This window comes from Oncorhynchus keta, unplaced genomic scaffold (genome assembly GCF_023373465.1).
Source record: "Oncorhynchus keta strain PuntledgeMale-10-30-2019 unplaced genomic scaffold, Oket_V2 Un_contig_7609_pilon_pilon, whole genome shotgun sequence".
NCBI classification, from domain to species: Eukaryota; Metazoa; Chordata; class Actinopteri; order Salmoniformes; family Salmonidae; genus Oncorhynchus; species Oncorhynchus keta.
The window spans coordinates 41,859-63,313 of record NW_026289563.1 but is presented as its reverse complement, the minus strand read 5'-3'; the positions used below and the strand labels follow the sequence as shown (position 1 = coordinate 63,313).

The 21,455-nt window shown below is 44.9% G+C and overlaps 1 pseudogene; it reads right to left on the bottom strand.

The window, feature by feature from the left end:
• Nucleotides 1-925: 925 nt before the first annotated feature.
• LOC127926456 (CCR4-NOT transcription complex subunit 10-like) overlaps nt 926-21,455 on the bottom strand; it is a 38,607-nt pseudogene continuing 18,077 nt past the window's right edge.

Below are 21,455 nucleotides of genomic sequence, written 5' to 3'. Positions count from 1 at the left end.
CTCCTCATGTCATGGAACATGTGGGGGGGGGCCTTCCTCTCTGTTCAAGTAAAGGGGAGGCCGATGACAGAGGGCACCATCAGACCAACTTTAATTTGCATTTGTCTAAAACTTTACTGTTACATGTGTACATTAAACAATGTATAAATACAGGTAAACAGGAAAAGATCAATAGTTGGGGTGTTTAATGGCACCCTATTCCAAACCCGATGGGCCCTGGTCAATCAAGAGTTGTACTATGTACCAAAACCAGGTTTTAGTTTGTGTGGTCCTTGTGCCCTCCTCTAAAAAGGACAGACAGCAACCTCTTAACCCCTCCCCCACACAAAGCATATTCCTCCTTTGACATGAGAGCAGCTCAACTCCACCTTCTCCCTCAAGGGTCTGAAAACTATTACAGACCCACCAGCCATATAAATGCAAGTCAGCTTTACTTCTGTAAATAAAATTTATTTTTTTATACAGGTATTTAATTTGCCCCAAGCAAAAGTCAGTCAGTATAGATCATAACGGATGTTGCTGTCACAAATGGAAAGTTAAAACTCTCAGAGAACAGAGAAATCATGTCAGATCTGCCCCAAAGACACTGCAGGTGATAGCCACTGAATAAAGGCTCCATACCAAATGGTACCCAGTTCCTTATATAGGGCACTACTTTTATTAGGGCCCCATCGGGCTCTGGTCAAAAGGAGTGCACTTACATAGGGGATAAGGTGTAATTTGGGCCGTGAACACACTCTTCGTCCACCCGACAGGAGACCTCTGCATTTCATACCAGGACCTGACCTGGAGGGGCTCCGTCTGGGCGCTGAGGAGTTCAATCTCCCTAGATACAGATATAGGATCAGCTTCCTCTCCACCAATGTTAACCATTAGTGGGAGGAAATACAAAGCTGAGTCAAGATCAGCATCTAGGGACAACTTCACCCTACACCGGCACTGAGTTGGGGTCAGCTTGCCTTAAATAAATAATACACTGAGGTGAAGTGATGAGAGGTGGACAGGTGCGTGTTGCTGTGCAATGGGGCAAGGAGGGTTAGGGGAACAAGGGTTGAGGACTCATTTGCGCTGGACTGTTGTGAAGGGTGAGGGCATCTGGATGGGTGGTTGGACAGGCTGGAAGGAGGAGGGAACAGGCTTCTTTCGTGTGTCTGGAGAGGGCGCCTGGAGCACTGAGGGAGGAGCTGGTTACGTTTGATGATCTGTAGGGCGAGCTGTGTGTTCCCTGAGAGAGGAACATAAAGAGAGGAGAGGGGGTGGTAAAGGGAACATAAAGAGGAGAGGGGTGGGGAGAGGGGGGGGGGAACATAAAGAGAGGAGAGGGGGTGGGAACATAAAGTGAGGAGAGGGGGTGGGGACATGGGGAAAAGTGAGGAGAGGGGGGTGGGGACATAAAGGGGCATAAAGAGAGGCAGAGGGAAACGGTGAGATCATACACAGCTCTTAGTAAGGTCATAAGGTCCTGACCCCTGACCTTTCTACACTGGATAGAGGTTGACTGACAGCAGTAATCTGTCATCACTGCCTTTGTGCCAGAGTGTGGCCTTCGGCATTCTACCTGGAGAATTCTAGAACTGGAATGTCAAGAGTTTGACATCAGTCTCAACACTTCCTTGGAACCCCTCCCCCTTACCTCATACTATGCTAGAAAACAATAGTCAATAAGAATCTAGAAAAGACAACTATCATAAGGGCCAGATTGGGAAACCTGAGGGCCCCACATCACAACTTTGCAGGTGGGAATGAGACCCCAGAGAGATGACTCACCGTTCTGCAGCTCCAGGTAGACAGCCAGTAAGATGGCTTCAGGAGGAATCTCCTTGGTGTTCACCATGGAGGCGGCCTGGGAGAGAGGAACAGGTTCACAGACATCTAAACCCAGTCATGTTTGGGATAATAACACATCTGAATGGTTCCAAGAGATAAGTATGTCCTGTAGCTGTGTGTGTGGGCGTGTGCCTGCGAGTATGAACCGTACCTGATGCAGGCACTTGCGGGCCTTCTCATACTCACTCCTCAGACAATAGGCACTGCCCAGGTTGAACAGCATTATGGCCCGGGCTGAGCTCACTGTGCTGGGGTAACACAGAGGAGTCTGCTTCCCTGCTGTACCAACACACAACACACCCTGTCAACACATGATCACTGGATGTCACCTCACACACAGATGGGGAGTCTCTACTGAGACTGCAGGGAGTGTGTTAGGTGATAAGTGTGTGTGTGTATATATACACTCACATGACTCAACAGGCTCCAGATCCCCTTTATCTGGCCCTGTGAACACAAACACACTATCAAACAGTGATCCAGTAGTCATCATGTGACTCAGACATCAAACCATCATGTGGTAAAATGGATAGGTCATTTCAGTTAGGGCAGAATACTGGTTGGGGTGCTGTGTTTTCCAGCAGAGCCATCGATTGGAGGAGGGGTGGGTGTGAGGACTAACCTTGGTCCTGCTCGCTGGACAACACCCCCATGGAGACATCAGTGACATTCTCTGGGTTGAGGTGACCGATGGCCTCTGAGATCCGGTCCAGGGATATGAGGGCCTCTGCAGCATACAGGTGTCCCAGGAACCTGGAACAGAGAGACAGAGGATGCACCGTCAGACAGAATCAGATGCACCATTGACTCACTAGTATTGGGGCTTGTTCATGGGGATGTGAACATAGCTAATTGTATTTACTGTCAAAAAGGTGATCTACCATGAAACTTCAATTAACAGCCCGGGCGTTAAATCACTCAACACAACACACTTCTTAGAGACTTCTATTTGAGCCGGATTCTTTGTCCTTAATGCACACAGCTTTTGCATTGTTAATTGTTTAATTCCAGCATTATTTATTTGAATTTTACCCCTTTTTCATGGAATCCAATTGTTTAGTAGCTGTACTATCTTGTCTCATCGCTAAAACTCCCGTACGGGCTCGGGAGAGACGAAGGTTGAAAGTCATGCGTCCTCCGATACACAACCCAACCAAGCCGCACTGCTTCTTAACACAGCGCCATCCAGCCTGGAAGCCAGCCGCACCAATGCGCCGGAGGAAACACCGTGCACCTGGCCACCTTGGCTAGCGCACACTGCGCCCAGCCCGCCACAGGAGTCGCTGGTGCGCGATGAGACAAGGACACCCCTACCGACCAAGCCCTCCCTAACCCGGGCGATGCTAGGCCAATTGTGCGTCTCCCCACGGACCTCCCGGTTGCGTCCGGTTACGACAGAGCCTGGGCGCGAACCCAGGGACTCTGATGGCACAGCTGGTGCTGCAGTACAGTGCCCTTAACCACTGCGCCACCCGGGAGGCCCAATTCCAGCATTATTTTAATCAATTTCCTACACGGTCAGGTTTATTTTGTCTTAGTATGCGCCTCTATAAAAATGTACGAGTCTCCTTTATGACTGTGCATTTTCAGCAGTTCTTACTTTTGCCACTAGAGGGTGGTCGGACAATTTTCTGTACTCCTAAAGTTTTGTGTTTTTGTGCTGGCCGGTTAGCTAGCAGTTATTAGCGCTTTCTATCTGCCGATAAAAACGGATGATTGCCATAATTGATTTTTTATGTCACAAATCACAAATCAAACATTAAACCTCGTAAACGATGAATGGTAATCACGTAAACAGTTAATTTGCTGAAATGTCTGCTGTTGCCTAGCTATTAAATGGGACTGGTGGCTATTTGATACTGAGTTTTACAGTATGTACAGGTGCGACCTAATATATTGGCACCCCTGCACTTTCCTTAAATAATTCCCCTATTCTCAAATCAATTTGACATTACGTTTTTTACCCTGAACATTGTTATTGGATTTTCAACATTGCAGAACCAAATTTAGTTTTGTAAACTTGAGCCAAGATGAATTTACAATTTAGAAAATAAAGACCAACGACAAAATGATTGGCACCCCGGAGTTGAAACTTGCACAGCCTTTAGCCAAGATAACGGCAGACAAACACTTCTTGTAGCCATCAATGAACTTGCTGCACCTTTCTACTGACAATTTGGCCCCCTTTCAGCAGCAATCTGCTCTAATTCTTTCATGTTTGAGGGTGCCCTCCACCTACTGGTGTTTTCAGATCTCACCACAGGTTATGGATGTACATGGTGTGGTGACCAAAAGTTTATTTACCGATTTTTTTACTTATTTTAGAAGAAATACATTAACCCTCCACATCCAGCATTCTCCACATTCTGGGGTGAGGAGGACAGCAGGATACCCCGTAGTATGTCATTAACCCTCCACATTCTGGGGTGGGGTGAGGAGGACAGCAGGATACCCCCCTAGTATGTCATTAACCCTCCACATTCTGTGGTGAGGACAACAAAATGACCGCACCCAAATCTGAAATTAACCCTCCACATTACGGAGCACAGCAGGATACCCCCCTAGTCTGTCATTAACCCTCCACATTCTGGGGTGAGGAGGACAGCAGGATACCCACCCTAGTATGTCATTAACCCTCCACATTCTGTGGTGAGGAGGACAGCAGGATACCGCCCCTAGTATGTCTATTAACCCTCCACATTCTGTGGTGAGGAGGACAGCAGTCTAGTATGTCATTAACCCTCCACATTCTGGGGTGAGGAGGACAGCAGGATACCCCTAGTCTGTCATTAACCCTCCACATTCTGTGGTGAGGACAGCAAAATGACCGGAAATTAACCCTCCACATTATGCAGTGAGCAGGATACCCCCTAGTCTGTCATTAACCCTCCACATTCTGTGGTGAGGAGGACAGCAGGGACATGGTCAATTAATCCTCCCGGATACCCCCCCTAGTCTGTCATTAACCCTCCACATTCTGTGGTGAGGACAGCAAAATGACCACACCCAAATCTGAAATTAACCCTCCACATTATGCAGTGAGGACAGCAGGATACCCCCTAGTCTGTCATTAACCCTCCACATTCTGTGGTGAGGAGGACAGCAGGAAGGAGGACCCCTAGTGCAGTAACTAGGGACATGGTCTGTTAACCCTCCACATTATGCAGTGAGCATACCCCACTAGTCTGTCATTAACCCTCCACATTCTGGGGTGAGGAGGACAGCAGTGCAGTCTAGGGACATGGTCTGTAATTAACCCTCCGCATTCTGTGGTGAGGAGGACAGCAGGATACCCCCTACTCTGTCATTAACCCTCCACATTCTGTGGTGCAATCCAAGGAAGGAGGAGGGACTGACGGGAAGTCTGTGGTCATGAAGTCATTAAGTAGTCTGAAGAGTCAAGAGGTCTGCTAGGGCCACATTACCATTACCAGACGGTGAGTCATGTTGAGTGCTGTAAGCTTTGGGGGAGGGGGTAAGTCATATGGAGGTTAATGAAGTGATAACAAGAGGTGCATGGGTAGCGGGAAGGAGGGGGAGAGGAAGAATCAAAGAGGTGTTGAGGGGAAAGGGGAGTGAGGATGAAAGGCTAAGGGAAAAGGGGATAGAGGAATGAGGTCCATCTGGTGTAAGAGTTTATCTGAGTGGGGAAAGAGATAGAGAGACAGATGGATAGAGAGAGACAGATTGATAGAGAGAGACGGATGGATAGAGGTCTTACTTGAGTGATCCAGACAGCTTGGTCTGGTGAAGGAGCTTCTCTGCATGGTTCAGGGCCATCAGGTTGTCTCCTAACACCAGGGCCACGTAGGCACTGCAGGCCAGGAGGGAACACCTAGAGACAACACCATATAGGAGGACCCAGTCAGCACGCCCAGGACAACAACAGATCACACCAATCCCGCACTGGGAAACATAGTGGGTTGCATAACTTTCAGATGTGGGGGAATATCATTCTATATTGAAATGAATACTAATTAAACAATACATTCAGTTCTTTCAATTATTTTTCTTGGTTAAAGAAAAGTGCAGGTGGGGAGAGTCTGGACTGTAGTGGTCGTGTCTCTCCCAGGCCTCTCACTGGTTGGCAACAGAACACTCAGGGATTCCAGGAAATAAACCCAAGTAGTTGACGGGGCTGCTCGTAAACTTTCCCTGTGGGGTCAGCCCTTCATTCAGCACATCCTCCCCAACTCTACCCCCTCCTAATGAAAAGTGGAGGGCAAGCTTTGTCCAATTAGTCCAGAGAACAGAGACCCAGGAGGACCAGGGCAAACAGAGACCCAGGAGGACCAGGGCAACAGAGACCCAGGAGGACCAGGGCAAACAGAGACCCAGGAGGACCAGGGCAAACAGAGACCCAGGAGGACCAGGGCAAACAGAGACCCAGGAGGACCAGGGCAAACAGAGACCCAGGAGGACCAGGGCAAACAGAGACCCAGGAGGACCAGGGCAAACAGAGACCCAGGAGGACCAGGGCAAACAGAGACCCAGGAGGACCAGGGCAAACAGAGACCCAGGAGGACCAGGGCAAACAGAGACCCAGGAGGACCAGGGCAAAGAGACCCAGGAGGACCAGGGCAAAGGGGACAGGAGGACCAGGGCAGGGGACAGAGAATGGAAAAACAGAAGGGGAAAAGGATAAAGGATTATTAACTGACTGGGGGAGACAGGAAGGGGAGAAAAGGATTATTAACTGACTGGGGAGACAGGAAGGGGAGAAAGGATTATTAACTGACTGGGGGAGACAGGAAGGGGGGGGAGAAAGGGGGGATTATTAACTGACTGGGGAGACAGGAAGGGGAGAAAGGATTATTAACTGACTGGGGAGACAGGAAGGGGAGAAAGGATTATTAACTGACTGGGGGAGACAGGAAGGGGAGAAAGGATTATTAACTGACTGGGGAGACAAGGAGAAAGGGACTGAGAAAGGAAGGGGAGAAAGGATTATTAACTGACTGGGGAGACAGGAAGGGGAGAAAGGATTATTAACTGACTGGGGGACAGGAAGGGGAGAAAGGATTATTAACTGAAGACAGGAGAAAAGGATTATTAACTGACTGGGGGAGACAGGAAGGGGAGAAAGGATTATTAACTGACTGGGGGAGACAGGAAGGGGAGAAAGGATTATTAACTGACTGGGGGAGACAGGAAGGGGAACAGAAAGGTCTGGGCAGAGAGTCTCTCTTACCTGAGGTTTTCAACCTCCTGTTTCCTCAGAGGTGAAGACGGTGCTGCAGAAAGGAACTTGTCTCCTTCTTGACCCTTCCCACTGTCAAACCAACGATAAGGGCGTCAGGGAAATGGAAAGAAAGATACTTCCTGTAAAGTTATTCTTCTATAAGAGGACATGGAGAGCTGAATCCTTGTTAATAGTCTATAATCTTAACCACAGTGCTCTACAAAAATAGATTTGACAAGGCATGTTTTAGCACCAATCTCAGGGTGAGATGAGACACTGACCTGCAGGCGTCGCTGTTCTCTGAGCCGCTCTCTGTGCTGCCTGACTGGCTGGTTGTCTTGGAGCCGTTCTCTGCCTTGTTCTCCTGCTGCTGGTGATCAGGGAGGAGGACAAGGCCGTTCCTCAGACAGATCGCTGCAAACTCCATACTGGCCACCGGAATGGCTGCAGACTGCCCATCACTACACACACCCACATTTAGGAGAGGAAACAGTAAACCAAGAGGTTAATGGAGATATAGTAATGATCAACATCTTGAGTTGTCTCAGAGTACCCTCTAATTTCAGCAATCACTACCACGTAAACAAATGTTTTAGCGCCATCTCCTGGACAGCACTGGTTAGGTTCATAGGGAGAGGGAAAACGGACCTGTAGATTGTGTTCTGGGTGGACTGTGATGCCAGGATGATCTTGCGATGGTAGCCCTGCCCAACGATGGCCTGAACAATGCCCTTTTTACTCGGAAGACCCTTGTTGTCTTGTTCTAAGCTCTGGAAAAATAACAAAATGCAACATTTGAATGTTGTTAAGTTTTATTTCACTGTAAGAAAACAAGTGTGTGTGTGAGTGTGTGTTTTTAAAAATCACAACTCACACCCTTGTTGGCAGCAATGCAGCACTCTGCCAACCGTAACCAGAGGCCAGGGTTAGAGTGGTACACCTGCACAGCATCCATCAGGCAGTCGAAAGCCGCCAGGGGCCGGCCGATGTGCAGCAGCTGGATCCCACAGTTATACAGCAACTCATAACGCTTGTTGGCCAGCAGCGCACACATGGGGATGCCCGAGAACTGCTTAGCTGGAAGGACAGAGAGACAACAGAGCTAGTCGGCGTACAATGACAGGAGAAACATGTAGGACCAGTTTCCCAGACACAGATTAAACTAGTCCTGCACTAAGATACCATTTTGATGTCCGAATCGGCATTTAACATACTTTTAAGTCCAAGACTACGCTTATTCTGTGTCCGAGAAACTGTCCTGTGGCTTTGAATGGCGTTAAACCCAGTTTGTTGACTCACATTGCCCGTTCCCCGTCGCCCCACCGTCCCCCAGCTGTGCACACGTGTGGTCGTTCTCCTGCAGGGCCTTTTTGAAGTAGAATATGCCTAGGTTGTGTTTCCCCATGGCAAAGTGTATGCAACCCAGATTGTTCCAGAACATACAGCGCACACATTCACCTGATGGTAGAAACAAACAAGACAGAACATTTAGCGGAAGTTCACTTTCATATAGGGAAGTGGCTCCCAAACTTTATAGTCCCGTACCCCTTCAAACATTCAACCTCCAGCTGCGTACCCCTCTAGCACCAGGGTCAGCTGTACCCCTCTAGCACCAGGGTCAGCACACTCTCAAATGTTGTTTTTGCCATCATTGTAACCCTGCCACACATACATTATACAATGCTTTCATAAAACATAAGAATGAGTGTGAGTTGTCGTCATAACGCGGCTCATGGGAAGTGACAAAGAACTCTTATAGGACCAAATCAAATCAATAATTTAGCTTTCTTACATATAAACTTAATTTGTTAATCGAGAATTGTGAAAAACTCACCACAAGTTAATGAGAAGGGTGTGCGTGAAAGTATGCACATAAATCTGCAATGTTGGGTTGTATTAGAGAGAGTCACAGTCATATCATATTCCACACAGTCTGTGCCTGTATTTAGTTTTCATGCTAGTGAGGGCCGAGAATCCACTCTCACATAGGTACGTGGTTGCAAAGGGCATCAGTGTCTTAACAGCATGATTTTCCAAGGCAAACTGAGTGCAGCCCAATCCAGAAATCTGCCAGTGGCTTCTGATTAAATTCAATTTTCACAGAACCGCTTGCTGCAATTTCAATGAGGCTCTCTTGCTCAGATGTGTAAGTGACTAGTAAGTAATAAGTGCTCAGTAAGTGGACTAGAGGCAGGGCATGAAAGGGATAACAAATCCAATAGTTTGTGTCGTCCATTTTAGGAAAGTACCTGTGTAATTACGCACCCAACTCATTCAGGTGCTTCGCTATATCACATTAGACATCGTCTGTAAGCTTGAGTTCATTGGCACAAAAAAATAAATCATACAATGATTGAAAGACCTGTGTTAAGACCTTGTTAATGCAGACAGAGAAGAGCTCCAACTTCTTAATCATAGCCTCAATTTTGTCCCACATGAATATAGTTGCGGAGAGTCCCTGTAATCCCACCTAGATTCAGATCATTCAGCCTAGAAAAACATCACTCAGATAGGCCAGTCGTGTGCAAAACTTTCGTCATGCAAGCGGTCAGACAAGTGAAAATTATGGCCAGTAATGAAAAGTTTAAGCTGGTCTCTCAATTCAAAAAAGCATGCCAATACTTTGCCCCTTCATAACCAGGGCACTTCTGTTGTAAAAGCGGTACATGGTCGCTGCCCATATCATTGCATAATGCAGAAAATACACGAGAGTTCAGGGGCCTTGCTTTAACAAAGTTAAACATTTTCACTGTAGTGTCCAAACCGTCTTTCAAGCTGTCAGGCATTCCTATGGCAGCAAGAGCCTCTCAGTGCATACTGCAGTGTACCCAAGAGCCTCTCAGTGCATACTGCAGTGTACCCAAGAGCCTCTCAGTGCATACTGCAGTGTACCCAAGAGCCTCTCAGTGCATACTGCAGTGTACCCAAGAGCCTCTCAGTGCATACTGCAGTGTACCCAAGAGCCTCTCAGTGCATACTGCAGTGTACCCAAGAGCCTCTCAGTGCATACTGCAGTGTACCCAAGAGCCTCTCAGTGCATACTGCAGTGTACCCAAGAGCCTCTCAGTGGATGCTGCAGTGTACCCAAGAGCCTCTCAGTGGATGCTGCAGTGTACCCAAGAGCCTCTCAGTGGATGCTGCAGTGTACCCAAAAGCCTCTCAGTGGATGCTGCAGTGTACCCAAGAGCCTCTCGGTGGATGCTGCAGTGTACCCAAGAGCCTCTCAGTCAGTGGATGCTGCAGTGTACCCAAGAGCCTCTCAGTGGATGCTGCAGTGTACCCAAGAGCCTCTCAGTGCATGCTGCAGTGTACCCAAGAGCCTCTCAGTGGATGCTGCAGTGTACCCAAGAGCCTCTCAGTGGATGCTGCAGTGTACCCAAGAGCCTCTCAGTGGATGCTGCAGTGTACCCAAGAGCCTCTCAGTGGATGCTGCAGTGTACCCAAGAGCCTCTCAGTGGATGCTGCAGTGTACCCAAGAGCCTCTCAGTGCATGCTGCAGTGTACCCAAGAGCCTCTCAGTGCATGCTGCAGTGTACCCAAGAGCCTCTCAGTGCATACTGCAGTGGCACCTCTCATGTGCATGTACTGCCTCTCAGTGGATGCTGCAGTGTACCCAAGAGCCTCTCAGTGCATACTGCAGTGTGCTGCAGTGTACCCAAGAGCCTCTCAGTGCATGCTGCAGTGTACCCAAGAGCCTCTCAGTGGATGCTGCAGTGTACCCAAGAGCCTCTCAGTGCATGCTGCAGTGTACCCAAGAGCCTCTCAGTGCATGCTGCAGTGTACCCAAGAGCCTCTCAGTGGATGCTGCAGTGTACCCAAGAGCCTCTCAGTGCATGCTGCAGTGTACCCAAGAGCCTCTCAGTGCATACTGCAGTGTACCCAAGAGCCTCTCAGTGTGCATACTGCAGTGTACCCAAGAGCCTCTCGGTGCATACTGCAGTGTACCAAGAAGCCTCTCAGTGCATACTGCAGTGTACCCAGAGCCTCTCAGTGCATACTGCAGTGTACCAAAGAGCCTCTCAGTGCATGTACTGCAGTGTACCCAAGAGCCTCTCGGTGCATACTGCAGTGTACCAAAGAGCCTCTCGTGCATACTGCAGTGTACCAAAGAGCCTCTCAGTGCATACTGCAGTGTACCAAAGAGCCTCTCAGTGCATGCTGCAGTGTACCAAAGAGCCTCTCGGTGCATACTGCAGTGTACCCAAGAGCCTCTCAGTGCATACTGCAGTGTACCAAAGGGTCTCTCAGTGGATGCTGCAGTGTACCCAAGTGGCTGAAAGCAAATGCTTGCACGCGCGTTACCACTCCACTATGTCTCCCGGCCATGGCTTTGCACCATCAGTACAGATAAAGGCTCAACACATCTTGACCACCAAAAAGTCCATTTGATGTCACAAAGCTGTCCAGTACTTTAGAAATATTCTTTCCTGTTGTCCTGGTTTGAAGAGACAAGCTTTTTAACCACCCCATAAATGTAACGACATATACCAGGAGCTGTTGGACACATCGAGCTATAATGGCGAATTCACTGGCTTGTATGCGACAGTACTTAGTTTCAAAACATCTCCTGCCATGTCACTGATGCGTTGTGAAACAGTGTTGTTTGATGAAGACATTGTCTGTATAGTTTTGGGGGCCTTTTCCCCCAGCCATATCCGCGGCAGAAGCAAGAATGAAGTCCTCCACAATAGTATGAGGCTTGCCTGTCCTAGCCACTCGGTAGCTCACCATATAAGAAGCTTCTAGCCCCTTCTTATTAATGGTATCTGTTGCTTTTATATGTCTTACTACTCAAAAGTCGTCTTTATTCTCACTCAAAAAACTCCTGTGGCTATTTCACTGAACACTAGATGGTTTCATTTTATTTCTGTCATTGAAACTAGGCTACTCAAGAGCTGAAAAAGACCCTCACCCAAATGTATAGACCCATTGGAAAAAATAAAAGCAGTTTACATGTATTTATTTTTAAAAATGTGAATCACATTTATTTGGCGTACCCCCGACGGCATTGCGTGCACCCCAGTTTGGGAACACCTGATATAGGTAATACTCAATTGTGCTCTGTCGCTAACAGGACAGTCCTAAACCCTTTTCACACCATCTAGACAACCTGATCCATATAGTCCTGAATCGGATATATACTTTTACATAGTCTTTTCCAGCACGTTCAACAACTATGTTGAATGTATGACCAGGTAAACAGGGGTCTAAACATACCTGTTTTGATGGCCCCAGGGTGCTCTGCGATGTTGGAGCTGTTTAAGAGCTTCACTGCTTTGCGGTAGTTTCCTCTCAGGTACTCAAAGTTACTCTTGAGGAAGAGTGAGGAAGCAGACTAGTGGGAGATGAAGGAAACACAGGTTGGCATGGAAACATTGACATTCTAGTCATTTAGCAGATGCCCTCATCCAAAAGGACTTACAATCAGTGCATTCGACTGAAGCAGGGAAAGGAAGGAAGGGGATGTTTGGGAGAGAGCAGGTTTAGTAAGCCAGTTTAATAACCTGGTTCCAGATCATTTCGTGCCATCTTTCTAACTCCTATGGTCATTGTCACGTGTTGTGCAGGGTTGTTAAAATATTTCAACAGACCCTCAGGACCAGGCTGATTATCAATGTGTTTGCTTAGCATAATCATGACTCACATTCTAACAATGACCTTCACCAGACTTGATCTCCCTTTTGCAGGCCTTTGAAGACTTCATCTGAATGTACGCTCGCACTTTGTACTGTGGACAGGAAGAACGACAAGTGTGTAACAAAAAGCAAAGTAATTCAAAGCTGCTTCCGGTTCATTTCTCCACCTCAGGAAAAGGATTGGTGTTGAACACTGGTGCATTTTGATTTGCCGCTGATCGCGCCATGAACTCTGCCTTCTGGTTCCACCATCTTTGTTGACACCTGCAATATCGTGGCTATATATCATCAATGTTTGGGAAAATAACCATTGCATTAAGAAAATATAGACTTCAAATGTCTCTCAGTAAGTGAAGTTTAAAACCATTAGCAAAATAGCCTGCACTCAGATGTAACTAGCGTAAGCTCAGTAAGATATTTTTTTGGGGTAAACAAAAATTATGTGACACCCAAAGTAGGAGTGTATTGTGTTTGGTTCAAAGGTGACCTTTACACTGACCCAACATTGACCAACGCTCCAACATTTGCCACCAACCGCCAAATCACACCTATTCAATTCTGTGTTTGTTGGTCAATGTTGTGTCAGTGTGTAAGCGCCTGAAGTATATTTTAGTAACCTGTCCTCCAGTAAGCTCCCTGGAGATTATCCTGAATGAGGTCTGCTGGCTCTCCACTACCGGGTCCCTGTGAATGTAGAACTTGCACTGTGCCTGAAATATTACTCTGGACATGACAGACAACCTCAATGTGAGTACACACGCAGATAGCAGATCTTTGCCGCAACACAAGAACCTTACAGTTGCTACTAAGAATAACATATCTGCTTTAGGAAGAACAGTCCTTTCTCCAAGAGGTGGAAAAATAAATTCAACATACATGAGCACAGTAACAAACATCAGAACATCATGGGTCAAAGTCAGAAACATGACACCCGAGAATGGCATGCTAGCACACCCTTTTAGAGGGACACGACCTCCCTTTGCCGTTTTGTTATTTCTGTACAGACAGTTTCTCCAGCAGCAAGGAGATGGAGGGCCTTCTCTGGCTGGTACTTAGCAGGTACAGATCCACCAGCAAGAAGCAGACCGCCAGAGCAAACTTCTTCTAGGACAAATAACACCATCAAGCTAAACTGTTGGGCTGCAAAGGCAGATTCATCAGAACATTGCCAGTTGCTGTGACTATGTGTGCGTGTGAGTGTGTGTACTGTGTAGTCATGCAATACATTTCAATGTTTGTGTTCTCTGACAAGAGCTTATAGTCTGACAAATACTACTGTCCATATAAAAACACCAAAACATACCAAACGCTCCAGAAAATGGTACAGCCTCTCTCCGATAGCAATAGCTTCAGAGTACTGTCTCATGTGGTAGTGAAATGATAGCTTGATTGTAGTAGAGAAGACTGTTTTCTACATCATCCAAACCATCAATATCCTCCATTGAAGTGAACCTTGATAGACAAAAAGATGCATGAATGTTAAGTATTAGCCAACGTAATGAACTATTGTGTACATCTGTGAATATATTCATCAAGAATCAAGACATTTAAAAACAGGAATCAACGATACTAGAATATGTTTAATACATTTATTTCATGCGGTCATTGAGAGACTGGATAAAAGGTTTCAACGCATAGTCACCTGGTTTTTCATTGCAATAAGAGTCTGCTTCAGTGTGCATGTGGTGGTTTGGCCGCTTCTTGTAGAATTCAGCTATTGCTTTATTCAAAGCATCTTGTAGTCCTCCTGTTCAACTCTTGCAGCTTCCCAAGGTGTTTCAAAAGAGTCCTCATAGTTTCCAGCCTGTGAGTAAACAAATTAAAATAAAAAATGTAACAAAAAAACTTGTGAATAGTTGCATCAACAAATGTAAACAAACATATGTAAAATGTCAAATGTAAACAAACATAAATCAGATAGGTTTGATAGATGGAGTTGAAGCCAAGTTGGGCTAACTCCCTAGATTGCACAATTTGCAGCAAACTGTTAATGGTAAATAAATGCGACGTTACCGTAAACGCCTAACGCATTTGCAGCTATTGCTTTTTCTTTGGTCTGAAATCCCAGGGGAAGAAGTGTTATCATGCTGACTTGAATTAAAAATATTAAAACAAAAAATGTATATATAGCCCATTTAGATAGCTAATAATGCCAACTGTTTGCTGCCAAGTCATAACATAATGTTAAAACCAAGTTCGCTAGGTCCAAATTCTGGTGGGAAAGTGACAGTTAGCATTCATGAGATACGCTAGTCAACATTGCTGACATGACAAGTTTGGAACTAGCAAGCTAGTGAATAGGTAGTCGAGTGTGCCAATGTTGGCACACGTGACACAATTAACAACTAGCTAGCTAACTAAATAGTTGTTTATTGGCATGTTTAGTTAGTAAATATAAATTCATAGCTAGTTAGGCTACCAAACGCAGCTAGCGCAAGGACACTGGAAGGAAGCTAGTTAGGGCAACACTGGCGTTTGCTAATATCAGCTAGCAAACAACCGATGGTTGGCAAATGTAAAGCCCATGTAAATGCTGTTGGATGATTAAACTAGTGTTTGTACTAGCTAGCTATCCGTACAGTTAGCAAGATAGAAATAACCGCGTTAGCATACCACTTTATTTAACACATATTAGCTAGCAAGCTAGTCACTCTCCCACCTGTGCTGTTATCTGCCATTTCGGGGATCTCAAAGCTTTAATCTGATGGAAATGCCCCAGCCAGAAGGTTTACTAAGATAACATTGGGACAAAACAATTCGCTTTACTATGTTAGCTAGCCAAGATGATAAATGTAAGTACTCACCGTTCGTAATAGAACAATATATCCGAAATCTGACCGCTCAAATGCTTTTTTTTCAGTGTTCCGCCATTGAAATGACGCTTGAAGTAAACAAATCTGAAAGAGGGGCAGCTCGTGACACAGATGCCTGTCAACACAGATAAATAGTACCATCTACCGGTATGGAGGAAAATTCAAGAAAAGTGTATTACTCAAAGCCTGGTCCCCATCCCATACATCAAATGATGTGGTCACTCACTGTAAAATAAAATAATCCTGCGTATTCATTTGCATTACCGGGTCAGAAGACATACATGATCTGCACAACTTAATAAAAACCAAAGCTAATAAAATATTTTGCATCAGTTTTCAATAACTCGCACCCCCTAACTTATCTCCACACGGTGGCAGTAAATGATCATTATTGATACATGATGATGCCCCGCAGACTGGAAAGTAAGAAAGTCAGAGAAAAAAAATAAAATATAAAGTAGGCCTGATCGTTGCATTTGCTTCGATTCAAAATCATGCATATTTGACACTGGTGAAATGTTGTTTACAAAATGATGTTATCTCACTATAAAAGGGCTGCACTATACTGTCGTGAAGCTCCAGGGGAGGACAATATAACTAACAAAGTAAACCAATTGTGTACTGCAGGCTAATAATGAAAATCAATTAAGCATCATTACAGAATCTCTCTCCATTTCTCTGTCTCATCAAAAGGAAGTTAATAAAAAGACTAATGGCTTTTTAATTGTATTTCACTCAGGCAATTCCACACAGTCTGTGGTTCTTTGAATAAAGGACCCAGAGTAAGATCGGTTATTTGGCAAAGTCAAAAGAAATAGAAGATGCTGGAAGATGTTTGAAACCCAGTGGCAGTTCCTGCTCTCAATAGTGAAGACTCGAAGGAGAGACTTGGCAAGAACAGCTGAAATATGCAAAGGAAACAACAGTCCATCACTACATTAACACATGAAGGTCAGTCAAGCCAGAAAATGTCAAGAACGAGAAAGTTTCTTCAAGTGCAGTCGCAAAACCATCAAGCGCTATGATGAAACTGGCTCTCATGAGGATCGCCACAGGAAACAAAGACCCAGAGTTAGCACTGCTGCACAGGATAAGTTCATTAGAGTTACCAGCCTCAGAAATTGCAGCCCAAATAAATGCTTCACTGAGTACAAGTAGACACATCTCAACATCAACTGTTCAGAGGAGACTGTGTGAATCAGGCCTTCATGGTTGAACTGCTGCAAAGAAACCACTACTAAAGGTCACAAATAATAATAAGAGACTTGCTTGGGCCAAGAAACACGAGCAATGGACATTAGACCGGTGGAAATCTGTCCTTTGGTCTGATGAGTCCAAAATTTGTGAAATGCAGAGTAGGTGAACGGATGATCTCTGTATGTGTGATTCCCACTGTGAAGCATGGAGGAAGAGGTGTGATGTGTGGGGTACTTTGCTGGTGACACTGTCAGTGGTTATATAGAATTTAAGGCACGCTTTAACCAGCCTGGCTACCACAGCATTCTGCAGCGATACGCCATCCCATATGATTTCCGCTTAGTGGGACCATCATTAGTTTTCAACAATATAATGACCCAACACACATCAAATCAAATCAAATGTTATTAGTCTCATGCGCCGAATACAACAGTGAAATGCTTGCTTACGAGCCCCCTAACCAACAATGCAGTTTAAAAACAAATACAGATAAGAATAATAAGGAAAAGTAACAAGAAAATTAAAGAGCAGCAGTAAAATAACAATAGCGAGACTATATACGTACCGGTACAGAGTCAATGTGCAGGGGCACCGGTTAGTTGAGGTAATATGTACATGAAGGTAGAGTTATTAAAGTGACTATGCCTAGATGACAACAACAGAGGGGCAATGCAAAATACTCTGGGTAGCCATTTGATTAGATGTTCAGGAGTGTTATGGCTTGGGGGTAGAAGCTGTTGAGAAGCCTCTTGGACCTAGACTTAGCGCTCAGTACTGTTGCCGTCGGTAGCAAAGAGAACAGTCTATGACTAGGTGGCTGGAGTCTTTGACAATTTTCTCCGGCCTTCTCTGACACTGCCTGGTATAGAGTTCCTGGATGGCGGGAAGCTTATTCCAGTGATGCATTGGGTCGAGTTCCGCACTACCCTCTGTAGTGTCGTGCGGCGGGAGGCCGAGCAGTTGCCATACCAGGCAGTGATGCAACCATGCCTCTATGGTGCAGCTGTAGAACTTTCGAGGATCTGAGGACCCATGCCAAATCTTTTCAGTCTCCTGAGGGGAATAGGTTTTGTCGCTTCACTCTTCACAATGTCTTGGTGTGCTTGGAACATGTTAGTTTGCTGGTGATGTGGACACCAAGGAACTTGAATCTCTCAACCTGCTCCACTGCAGCGCTGTCGATGAGAATGGGGGCATGCTTGGTCCTCTCCTCCAGGCTGTGTAAGGGCTTGGTTTGACCAAGAAGAGTGATGGAGTGCTACAGATGACCTGTCCTGGTTTGGGATGAGTTGGATCGCAGAGTGAAGGAAAGCAGCCAAATATGCTCAAAGTATATTAAAAATATATATATATTTTTTTAACCTTTGTTTAACCAGGCAAGTCAGTTAAGCAAACATATTCTTATTTTCAATGACGGCCTGGGAACAGTGGGGTTAACTGCCTGTTAAGGGGCAGAACGACAGAACGACCTTGTCAGCTCGGGGTTTGAACTCGCAACCTTCCGGTTGCTAGTACCAACGCTCTAACCACTAGGCTACGCTCCTTCAAGATTGTTGGAAAAGCATTCCAGGTGAAGCTGGATGAGAGAATACCGAAAGTGTGCAAACCTGTCATCAAGGCAAAGGGTGGCTACTTTTGAAGAATCTAAAATCTAACATGTTTTTTATTTGTTTAACACTTTTTGGTTACTACATGATTCCATGTGTGTTTATGTCATAGTTTTGATGTCTTCACTATTATTCTACAATGTAGAAAATATTACAAAATAAAGACAAACCCTTGAATGGTGTGTCCAAACTTTTGACTGGTTCTGTATTTCAAAGTTTAAGATGTGTACCAAATAATAACTATCTTGATTTAAGCATAAACATTTTAGGATTTTTTTCCATCAACAAATTAGTTTGAAAGTGAGTGATAACAATATGGAACATTTGTAATATTACTCTGTAGAACCACTGTTTAGAATCATTGAGATCCTAATTATACAGTCTCAGCACACTGATGGCTGTGTTTGTATGTATTACCAGTGGGAAATTCCTGTATTCCTTTGTTCCTGAGTATTCTAACCCATGCGGGTCTCATCCTGTTCTCACTATACAATAGCTCCCTTTACCCATGAGAGAGGCCAGCAGACGGTGTATGGGGATTGGTTAGATTCATATGCATCTCAGCTCTGCAATGTAGTATATGGTTAAACCCACAGATACCCAAAGATTTTTGAGTTGTTTTTTATTGTTTATCAAACATTTGTTTAAACCTTTATTAACTAGGAAAGTTAGTAGCCTAGTGGTTAGAGTGTTGGACTAGTAACCGGAAGGTTGTGAATTCAAACCCCCGAGCTGACAAGGTACAAATCTGTCGTTCTGCCCCTGAACAAGGCAGTATACCCACTGTTCCTAGGCCGTCATTGAAAATAAGAATTTGTTCTTAACTGACTTGCCTAGTTAAATAAAGATTTTTTTTTTTAATTAAGAACATATTCTTATTTACAATGACAGCCTAGGAACAGTGAGCTAACTGCCTTGTTCAGGGCTGAACGACAGATTTTAAACAAATCACCCTGTCATCTCAGGGATTTGAACTTGTAACCCTGTCATCTCAGGGATTTGAACTTGTAACCTTTCAGTTACTGGCCCAGTGCTCTAACCACTAGGCTGGTTTGACTGAGGAAGGTGAAAGGGTAAAGATTCTAATTCACAATATTTTTTCCCTCTCAATCCTGAAGAATACTTTTCAGTGAAATGTCAAAGTTAGCTCAGACTCTCTGTCAGGTATAGATGTCACCCAGTATTGGATATAATTGTGAAAAGGTCAATGGAAGAAGTAACATAACAATATGATCAAGCTGTGCTACGGACTGGGGCCATTTTTTACTAATATCTGACACATATTTGACACATACTGTCTAATTTCTCAAAGGTGGTGGCTATATGTTTTCACCACAATCCCTCACAAAACAATTTTCATTAAAATGTCAGACAATATTGTATAAATTCTTAAAAAGGAGAGCAAAGAAAGGTATGAGGACAGTCAAAGGAGAATATAACAGGGCAGTATCTCCTAAACTGCTACACTTCTCCTGAACTTCTGACTTGAAGGAAATGATGACGCTGAGACAGAGAGATAAACTACTCAGGTTCAGGTGGAATTGTGATTGACTGTGGAGAATGGGAAAGGATGACTATTTTATGGATTTGGGCAATAGGGGAAATTTAGACATTCTGGCTAAGTGAAACATTATTACACCAATACCATTTTTAACAAGAAAACGAGGACATTGAAATGAAGAGCTCAAAACGTTAAAAAATATGATTTAATGTGTTTACTTCAGTTCTTGAGATAAAGTGGCTCTGTTGGTCTGGTAATCGATTCCACTGTGATTTGGAGCAGAGGATTCTAGGTAACTGCTTGGGGTGCACAATCAAAATCAAATCCAATTTTATTGGTCACATACACATGGTTAGCAAATGTTATTGCGACTGTAGCGAAATGCTTGTGCTTCTAGTCCCGAAAGTGCAGCAATATCTAACATGTAATCTAACAATTCCACAACAACTATAAGAATATATACAAATAAATATATGGATGAGTACTGACAGAGCAGCATAGGCAAGATGCAATAGATGGTATAAAATACGGTATATGAGATGATATGACATGAGTAATGCCAGATATGTAAACATTATTAAAGTGACTAGTGATCCATTTATTAAGGTGGCCAATTATTTGAAGTCTGTATGTACTGTAGGCAGCATCCTCTCTGTCTTTGTGACGGCAATCAGACAGTGCCTTAATGATAGCTCCCAGAGACTATCATCACAACTCTGAGACCAGTCATTGTGGATGCTACAGCACCATTGAGATGTGGCAAGTTAGTGACAACTAGCCTGGTTAAACTAGACTGAACACTGTCCTCAACATTATTTCACTTGAAACAACAGTAAAATATAGTGAAATCAGCTTGGATGCCAAGCTAAGGGAAGCCCCCTCTAATTATGGCAAAGATGGAGGGTTGAACTGTACTATGGAAGTGGTCTCCCAAGGACAGTAACTTACTTTTTCATTTAGCAGACACTCTTATCCAGAGCTACTTACAGGAGCAATTAGGTTAAGTGCCTTGCTCACGGACACATCGGCAGATTTTTCACCTAGTTGGCTCTGGGATTTGACCAACCAGCGACCTTTCGGTTACTGGCCCAAAGCTCTTAATCGCTAGGCTACCTGCCGCCCCATACCCCATAAAATTAAATTCAGGATATCCCCCGTGTTAGAATAAATAAAGACCCAGTACAGCTCTGGGGGTTCAATCATGGATGCTCAGGTGTACAGTACAAACTTGTGTCAGGTAACATTGTCCTACTGTCACGCCCGACCTTAGAGAGCCTTTGTATGTCTTTATTTGGTTTGGTCAGGATGTGATTTGGGTGGGCCTTCTATGTTCTGTTTTCTATGTTTGTGTATTTCTATGTTTTGGCCGGGTATGGTTCTCAATCAGGGACAGCTGTCTATCGTTGTCTCTGATTGGGAATCATACTTGGGCAGACTTTTTCCCTTTTGTCTTTGTGGGAAGTTGTCTTTGTTAGGGGAACTATAGCCCTTGTAAGCTTCACGGTCGTTTTGTTATTTCTTGTTTTGTTTGCAACATTTGACTAAATAAAGGAAAATGTACGCTCACCACGCTGCACTTGGTCTTCCTTGAACGACGGTCAATGACACCTACCCTTGTCACGGTACATCCTGCTTCAGACTTGAACAATGTGTGACTATCAGATATTAGATTAACGAGGCCCAAGCTTGGCC